Here is an 8,801-nt window from a genome sequence, read left to right on the forward strand (position 1 = left end):
TATCATGAATTCCTTCTGTCATCAGACAGTAATCGATGGTTGATTGCCGGTTTCCCACTGCCCACGTGACCTGTCCTTCACACTTAGGCCCTGTATTCACGATCACGAGGTTATGTTGCTCACAAAGGTCCAGCATTGACTTCCCGTTATTGTCGGTATAGCCATCTAAATCCTGTATGTGGGCATTCATGTCACCTAATAGGACAATTTCAGCACCACTCCCGAAACCCTTAATATCAGCGCTTATGGATTCCACTATCTCTTTATTCTTCTCTGTGCAATTTTTTCCGGTCCACAAATACGTAACACCCAGCCCAGTTTCTTTCCCACTCATTGTACCTGATAACCAAAGATGCTCTTGACATTGTGAATTTACTCTTTTCCATTTGGCTCCCTGATGGATGAGCGTTCCGACTCCCCCTCCCTTTCTTTCCGACTTAGTTCTGTTGCACCCTTCCCAAACATAATTCTCAATAACTGGCGGTTCTTCTGAGTCTCTAAGGTGCGTTTCTGTAACCGCATACACCCCTATTTGTTCTCTGTGTAACTGCTCCTCAATCTCTGCCCCCTTTTCCTTTCTTCTGCCGCCCTGCATGTTTATGTAGCCTATTGCATGGCGAACTCTTTTTCTTGTTTTCCTCCTTTTTCTATTATCGACGGCGATGCTCTTCTGATGTTCCCCTAGGGGACCTTCTTCATTACTATCTACTCTGACCTCCTGAGCGCCTGCGGGCCCCCTAAAAAAGCAACAGCGCGACCACCAAGTCGCCAGCCCACTTCTCGTGCTAACCTGTAATTGAAGTCGATCCCGTCTCGTTTAAAACCACAACTTCTCACTTCCCTGTTTACTTCGACAACCTCGAAGCCTTTCTCTCGGCTCATTTTCCAGATTGCCTCATTAGCAGCCACTACGGCTCTTTGTACGTGACTGTCACGCACAGGCACCTCCGGTACCGTGCACACCACGATCTGGACCTGAGGGGATAGCTCACGCAAGTCGTCCACCCCCTTCGCCAAGCGCTGGGCTAGTCCTGGCCCTTTCCTGTTTAGGACGTCATTTAGCCCACCTGCTACTATGACGAGGTTGCGCACGTGGGCATTTTCCGCGAGCTTTTCTTTTGCTCGCTCCATGATAGAACCAAGTGTGCGCCCTGGAAATGTCCCTACCGCCACTGTTCTGTCGCCTTTCACCATCTCCACAATTGCTTTTGAGCACCCAGTCAGGTTTGAATCGCCAGCGATAATGACCATTTCACTTTCTCCTACCTCTCCCTGCTTCCCTTTGTCATTTTCCGCGTGATTCGGACTTGACAAGGGGGATTGTCCCCTGGGCCCCTGCTTTTTCCGCGTAGCGGCCTCAAGGTAGGTGCTGCTCTTTCCAGCTAACCTTTCATCACCCTGCCTGCGTTCGACGTATTTCTCTGACCCTCCCTCGCGTGTCGCGTCGGGGGTCTCCGTTCCATTGTCACGCACATTGTCGTTCACAATGGCGGCCCTGTTCAGCTTTTCCTCGGCTGCTTCAAGCCTTTTTTCAACTACCTTCGGTGCCTCACGCTCACTGTTTAGCTCATTTTTGAGCTCTTGCACCTGTTTGAGAAGCTCTTCCTGGAAACCCTCCATTTTCTGCAGCCTAGTATCGACATCACATTGTGTGCCGGTTGTTTCGACGCCCTCTCCATTCTCACCCGTCTCCTCATCTGCCTTGAGGGACCCCCCCCCCCCCCCGTACTGCCTGCTTTACCGGCTTTCTCGCCATGTATTGCACGGCTTTTTGCAAATACTATAATACTATATCAATGCAGAGCACGTGCCTTTTAGAAAAAAAACGACACGCACAGGATCCAAATCCTCAAAATGCCGCAAAGCAACTGTCACCACTGTTTCAAAAATAAACAATGTCGCGGAGACCGAAGGTATGACACGCTCTCGCACGCGCTCAACCACGCGGCCACGCTCTCACTTTTCTACCAAACACGCACAATAAAACCGCTAATAGCTATTTGTCTTGCCACTTCCAAGCTACTAGTTAAAGACTACAAACACTCAACGTCCCACCCGGCTGCACGTGTTGGAACACGTGGCACGAAAGGACGCTCTAATCATCCTGCAAAACAAATTTACACGAAGCACACCCGAAATACGAGAGACAAAAAAAGGGAAAGAACAGGAAAACCCCCAATTACTATTTAAATGCAAAAAACCAGCAAATATAGAACAGAAGCAAGCTCAAAGCACGCACAAAAACTTATGATTTCGTCGTCGCCACGGAGCTCCGAAAAACACGTCCATCGGCCACAAAATCCAAACGCGTACATCATCTTTACATCAGGGCGCCACCCAGCGCCAAACACTGTAAGTGCCTCCTGTAAGCTGCCTCCTCAGAAATAGAGTCAGTCTTTGTCTGGTCCCCGACTGGAGCAGTCCGGCTCTTTCCTTGCGGCGCTGCGCTCCCCGGCCGTTTAGGCCCCATGCCGTAACCCTTCCGTCCGGCCGCCCCGTCGAAGCCACAACAAACTGGCGACGAGGTAAACCGCTCACTTCACTTTTACGGCCCCTTGCCTTTCTACTTCTGCTGCTCGCCTCCTTCCGGCATGCAAGACACTACGTCCACTTCGACGTCGTCCACCGCAACTTCCCCGCCTTTGTTCTCCGTGCTCAGCATGGCGTTCGCACCACCCATGCCGCCTTTCCTTGCATTACCTGGTACTCCTTCGGTACCATGGCTCACATGGAAACGTTCTTTTTGCACGTTTCTTCAGGCGACCGGATGCGAAGCATTACAAGACGAGAGGAAGAAGGCCATTTTACTGAGCAACTTAGGCTTCGAGGGGCAGCGTCTCTACTATGACCTCGCGTCGCAAACGGACCAGACGGCCGCTACGTTCGAAGACATTCTTCGCATCTTCGACCAACACTACGAAGAAAGCTCAAATCCCCTGGTGCACCGCATTATCTCCCGGGACAGGAAACAACTACCTGGGGAAACCTTCCAGGACTTCGTCACCACGCTACAAAGGCTAGCGCCTGCTTGTGCGTTCGGCGCTTGGCACGACGAGTCTCTTCGCGACCAAATTCTCCAAGGCGTCGCATCAAAAAGAGTTCGTGAACGGCTACTGTACGAAGGATCGTCTCTCACGCTCAAGAAAGCCGAGAAAATCGGACGAAGCGTGGAGCAAGTTGACAAGGAACTTGAAGTCTTCAGCAACTCATCTATTCAGCGCGTCTCGACGCAACGTCAAGATGGCGTCGCCAGCCATCTCCTTCCTCGCCCGGGCGCGCAAGATGGCGGTCACCGCCCCCCTGTCCTGTCTAGGATAAGTAATGCAGGCATGCAGCTTAACCACAAGTGCGTATTCAGTGTCCCAGAATTAACTTTCCTAGGACATAAAATTTCCGCAAACGGCATTTCGCCGATGGATAGTAAAATTCAGGCAATCGTGGAGGCACCACAGCCTAAGGACAAAAAGGCTCTACATTCATTTCTGGGCCTCACGGGATACTATGCTAAATTTATCCCGCAGTATGCCGACGTAGTGGAACCGCTAAGGAAACTTCTAAGGCAAGGACAAGCCTTTGTCTGGGATCGGGATACTGAATGCAGCTTTCAGGCTATTAAAGACGTACTTGCATCACGCCCGGTGGTACGCATGTTCCAACCGCATCTGCCTATTGTTGTGGCGGTTGGTGTTTCTGACGTTGGCATAGGAGCTGTCCTACAGCAAAAATGCGGAAATGAGCTCTTTACAGTAGCTTTTGCTTCTCGTACGTTATCTTCCGCAGAGCGACGGTACTCCGTAGGCGAACGGGGAGCATTGGCATGTCTGTTTGCATGTGAACATTGGCATGTTTACTTGTGGGGTCGACAGTTCACTCTACGAACTGATCACCAAGCTCTAGTCGCATTGCTATCTTCAAAGGGTCCTGGACAGCGACCGTTGAGAATTTCAAGGTGGAATGCAAGATTGCTGTATTACAATTTCTCCATTCAGTACTGTAAAGGTGACCAAAATGTCATTGCGGACGCATTGTCACGCCTACCTGTCCCTCCCCAATGTGAACCAGCACTAGATAAGGAAATAGTGTCTTTAGTCTCTTCTTGTATTACAAAAGAGGAATTCCAAGCAGCCACACAGGCAGACCCAGTGTGCCAAGCATTAAAAGACAAAATAGTAAAAGGATGGAGAACTGCGGCGGACCTTCCGCCAGAGTTACAGGCGTATGCTGCTGTACAGTCCGAATTGTCCTACATGGATAATCTGCTTCTCCGAAGTGAACGTATCGTTCCTCCTGCTTCCTTGCGTCAGACCCTCCTGTCTATTGCTCATGAAGGTCACTTAGGCATTACTAAAACCAAGCTCAGATTGAGAGGCATCTACTGGTGGCCTCGCATGGATAGGCAAGTTGAGGAACTGGTGGGAAACGGCCTTGTGTGCCAACAAGCAGATAAATCTGCCAAACCATCTTTTGCGCCATTACAACCTGTCGAATGGCCATTAAGACCATGGGAAAAGTTAGCCATAGACATAATAGGCCCTCTTGATCGTGCGCCACAGTATGCTCGCTTTGCTTTGGTCATGGTTGACTATCATTCAAAATGGCCCGAAGTTGCTTTTATGCCTAACGTCACATCGGAAGCCATCATGCACAGTCTCATGTCCATATTCAGTAGGGAAGGATTTCCTGGTGCTATAGTGTCTGATAATGGACCACAGTTTGTTTCTGCACAGTTCGAAAACTTCCTGAAGGAAAGAGGCATTAGGCATTTCTTATCCTCTCTTTACTACCCACAGGCCAATGGCCAGGTAGAAAGATTTAACCGTGTCCTTAAAGAATTCATACAGATTGCTATTTTGGAACAGCGAGACCTCAGACTTGCGGTCTTAGAATACTTTGCAATTTACAGGTTTACTCCCCATATGACTACCGGTTTGTCTCCAGCTCGTCTGCTCCATAGTCGACAACCACGAACTCGCCTGGACGTTGCAAACATGCCTCCAATTCATCCTGAATTTGCTTCTCCAATGTTGCGCGAGGAAGTGCAGAGTAGAGTACGTGAAAAACAGGAAAATACAAAAAAGTATGCGGATCGTTGTCGCGCAACTAAATGCCCTCAGTTTCAGCCAGGCGATCTGGTTAGGGTACGTACTTCACGGAAATCTGGTCCTAAATACTCCGGTCCGTTCAGAATTTACAGCAAAGTAGGTCGAAGTACTTTCCAGCTTGAAAATGGCAAGCGTTGGAACGCTTATAAACTGGTGAAGTACTCGGTACGTCAGGGGGAAACAAATGAAAGGGGTCATTTCAATGATGGAACATCCTTTGACGATGGTTTTCCACCTTTTCTTCCAGTTCCTACCGGTACTCATTTTTATGCTGCAACCCCTTCTTTGCAACCACCTGTCTCACCACCACCACCTCTGGGTTCACCCCGTGCAGAACAGTCTCCTGAACGTCCGTGCGACACTCCTCCCCAAGACACTGCCTCTGCAGGCACTCAGGTCTCTGACACACCTTCTAGCCCCAGTACGAGTAACACTTCTGCTGTTCCTCCTCTACAACTTGAACCAGTCCTCCGTAGGTCTACACGCCATAGACAACCTCCGGAACAATTTAAGGATTATGTTTCCAAGTAGCTTGTTGCCTTGGGTTACTGTCTACAGAGGTTTCAACCCTCCCATGCGAATTCGGTTCTTAACGCCAAAAGTATTTCCTTTCATGTTTGTTACTGTATACTTATGTACTTTGTGAAGTTTCTGTGTTATCTGTGTGTGCAAGGCTGCATCTCATCGTCCTCCCAAGACGAGTACTGGAACTGCAGATATGGAGTGCAATAACTCATTTCAGTGTTCATGTGCGTTTTTTTTTAATGGGGAAGCCAGAGATATCATTTTCTATTGTGGAAAGATGTATCACTAATCATGTGTGTTACAGTACTAACATGTGTTCTTGACTCGTGACTTACTTTTGTTGCGAGGAGAGCGAGTAGATCATTTTTTCTTTTAAGGGAGAGGTGATGTGGTATCCGTAACTTCTGGTTTCGGTTTTGGTTCTTTACATCAGGGCGCCTCCCAGCGCCAAACACTGTAAGTGCCTCCTGTAAGTTGCCTCCTCAGAAATAGTCAGTCTTTAGAGACTTTTAGCTCAGCGGGTTTACGTTTCGCTCCGCTCGTGGTCGCCACCGTTGCGCCAGCGGAGCGGCTCGCGAAAAAAAGAGTTTTAGCCCGGCGGATCACTCACCCGCTCGAGCGGGGTCAAGAGCGGGGCGCTCTGCTGCCCCACCTAGTGGTCCGAATAGGAGTTACTGAGAAATGAATTTGAATTACGCTTGCTTTTATTATGCAAGAAATGTTGAATAAAGATATATTATATGTTCTCAGTACATTATTTGTTAATAATGCACTGAGTACTAATGTACGGGTCAGCGCCGCAGTCGCCGTCGTCGATGCAGAGCTGCCGGCGTTAGGGTACAGAGGCTAGAAGGTTCTGTAGTTAGGGTGGCTACCGGCGTTCATGTTCGCGGCTGCCATCTTGCATTTCCCATACACGCCCGCGCGCGCTTACGCACGCTCGCGCGCTGCGTATACCCTCCGCTGGGGAGTGCTTTCCAGCGGGCGTAAACGCTGCTCCGTAAAACCGCTGGCCGCCTCAGCGTGGTGCGCATGCGCAGTCGCGCCTCCGCTCGCCCGCTCCGCTCCGCTGGCCGTAAACCCGCTGGGCTAAAACTCTCTTTTGTCTGGTCCCCGACTGGAGCAGTCCGGCTCTTTTCTTGCGGCGCTGCGCGCCCCGGCCGTTTAGGCCTCATGTCGTAACCCTTCCGTCCGGCCGCCCCGTCGAAGCCACAACAACAAGGCTTTAGTTTATCATGCCAGGAAGCATTTTGGCTTGACAAAGGATCCTTAACCCCTTCCATGCTCACACTTTTTTGAATAAACATGTCAAATGAAAGACAGTGACCTCTTATGTATTTTAAAGCCTGGCAGTGTTAAAGACAGAGTAAAGTTGTACAAATACAATTTGCTGTTAAATATTGCTGCTAAAACCTCATGCTTGTGTATAGTATGTGCATGCAGTGCTGGCTATGCCGTGGTAGAGCCCTGAAACAGCTTTCACCACGCTGCTTGCTATAGCATTGCTGTGTTCTGCAACCTGAGGGCAAAACTAAATATCTAGAAATTCAGCAGCGCAATTGATAGCTATTTCCACATGTTTGAAGCACTCCTGTCCAGGGACTTTTCATCCTATAGGCAAATTAGATGGCCGCCTCGGACGCTGTTTTGGAAAGAGCGCAGCGTACCTCGAAAGCTTCCTCACAATGCTTCATCAGCGGGTTTTGCCAGCGAGAGTGGAGGGGGGCAAAATAATTTGACTTTACATGGTGCGGCACAATACCTTAATATACTGCTGCTTCCGGCTTCCATTTACTATGACATGCTGGTGCACCTCAACATGGAGCAACCCCATTTTACTAAAATTCTGAATTCTTCTACCAACATTGTGTGGTGTGGCTATCTATGATTACTGTATAAAACCGGGGCAAATAGCATGTCTAAAGAGTACAAAAGCTGGTATAACTGTAATGAATGACCTTCAGTCATGCGAAATGTGTAAAATCACAAGAATTGGTCACGCTCAAACCCTGCAGAGTTTAAGCAGTCATGGCACAATTTTTTTCTTATGCGTGTGTAGCTGTCATTCAGTTAATTACACTACGAAACTTCAAATTCCTTCTGTGTGCAACAAATGTATCCTTAACGCAAACATTTAAACATGTTCAAAAGGCAGTGTGGCCCCATCATCTAGTGACAAGATTGCATGGCCGGTCACAAACAAATGATGCATGCTACAGTTATTCATGAGTAAGCCATGCCATTATTAGGTCATTGAAAACTGAGCATGTTAGGACCACTATGCAGCACAACATTGGCCTTTCCTTGCTGTCTTGGTGCACACTGTGGAGTGGGTGCATGTTAAAAACCTCGGGCGATTAAAGTTAAGCCAGAGTCCGCAACTATGGCATGCCTCGTAATCGTATCGTGGTTGTGACTTATAGAACTCTAGAATTAAACTAATTTTAATTTAGATGTTTGAGAAGAGTCACAAGAAAATTTATTTAGTGAAGCAAGTCTTAGCACACATTAAGAATCGCTCAAAGCACACGTAGCTTTCAGTGGCATGGTGTGGCCATAAAAACTGCCATGTGGAACCAGATTAATATAAAAATATTCAGTCCGAAAGCTTAATGTCGGTGCTCCTTTACATGTAAGCATGAGGGGCACATCTTTAAAGGCATCATCTAAATCCTGTGTATTTATTGGTGAATATCAAATGGCCCTACATCTAAGGAAGTTATAGGGTGTTATGATAACATGAAGCCACAAGATTTTTGTCGCGCACTCTTCCTATAGAGACAACATAGGGCAGCAACAAAATAGTTGGGCCTAGTGAAGAATTCATTCAAGACCCTTGCCAATTTGGCAGGTTCACTATTACTAGAGATAATGAACACCAAGCACCTTGAAATGCATGCCCAAACCTCATCAGCATTGCATCACTTATTTCAAATAACTTTCATTTTGTCAGATTAAAAGTTCTCGAAAACTTGCTTGGCTGGTTTCAAGAACTTTTCGAGAACGATTTGGTTCCATTTGAATGCAGCATTGTGAGTCTTTAGTGATATGCAATTAAGTAGATCAAAGTAGATGCTGTCAAAGTACATGTGACAGAGTGTTTGGAGTGGGCAATCCTGGGTGATGTTGCCAAGAAGGGACTTGTGAGCTTAATGCACACAGCAGCTATAGCGT

Source organism: Dermacentor andersoni, chromosome 3 (genome assembly GCF_023375885.2).
Source record: "Dermacentor andersoni chromosome 3, qqDerAnde1_hic_scaffold, whole genome shotgun sequence".
Taxonomy (NCBI): Eukaryota; Metazoa; Arthropoda; class Arachnida; order Ixodida; family Ixodidae; genus Dermacentor; species Dermacentor andersoni.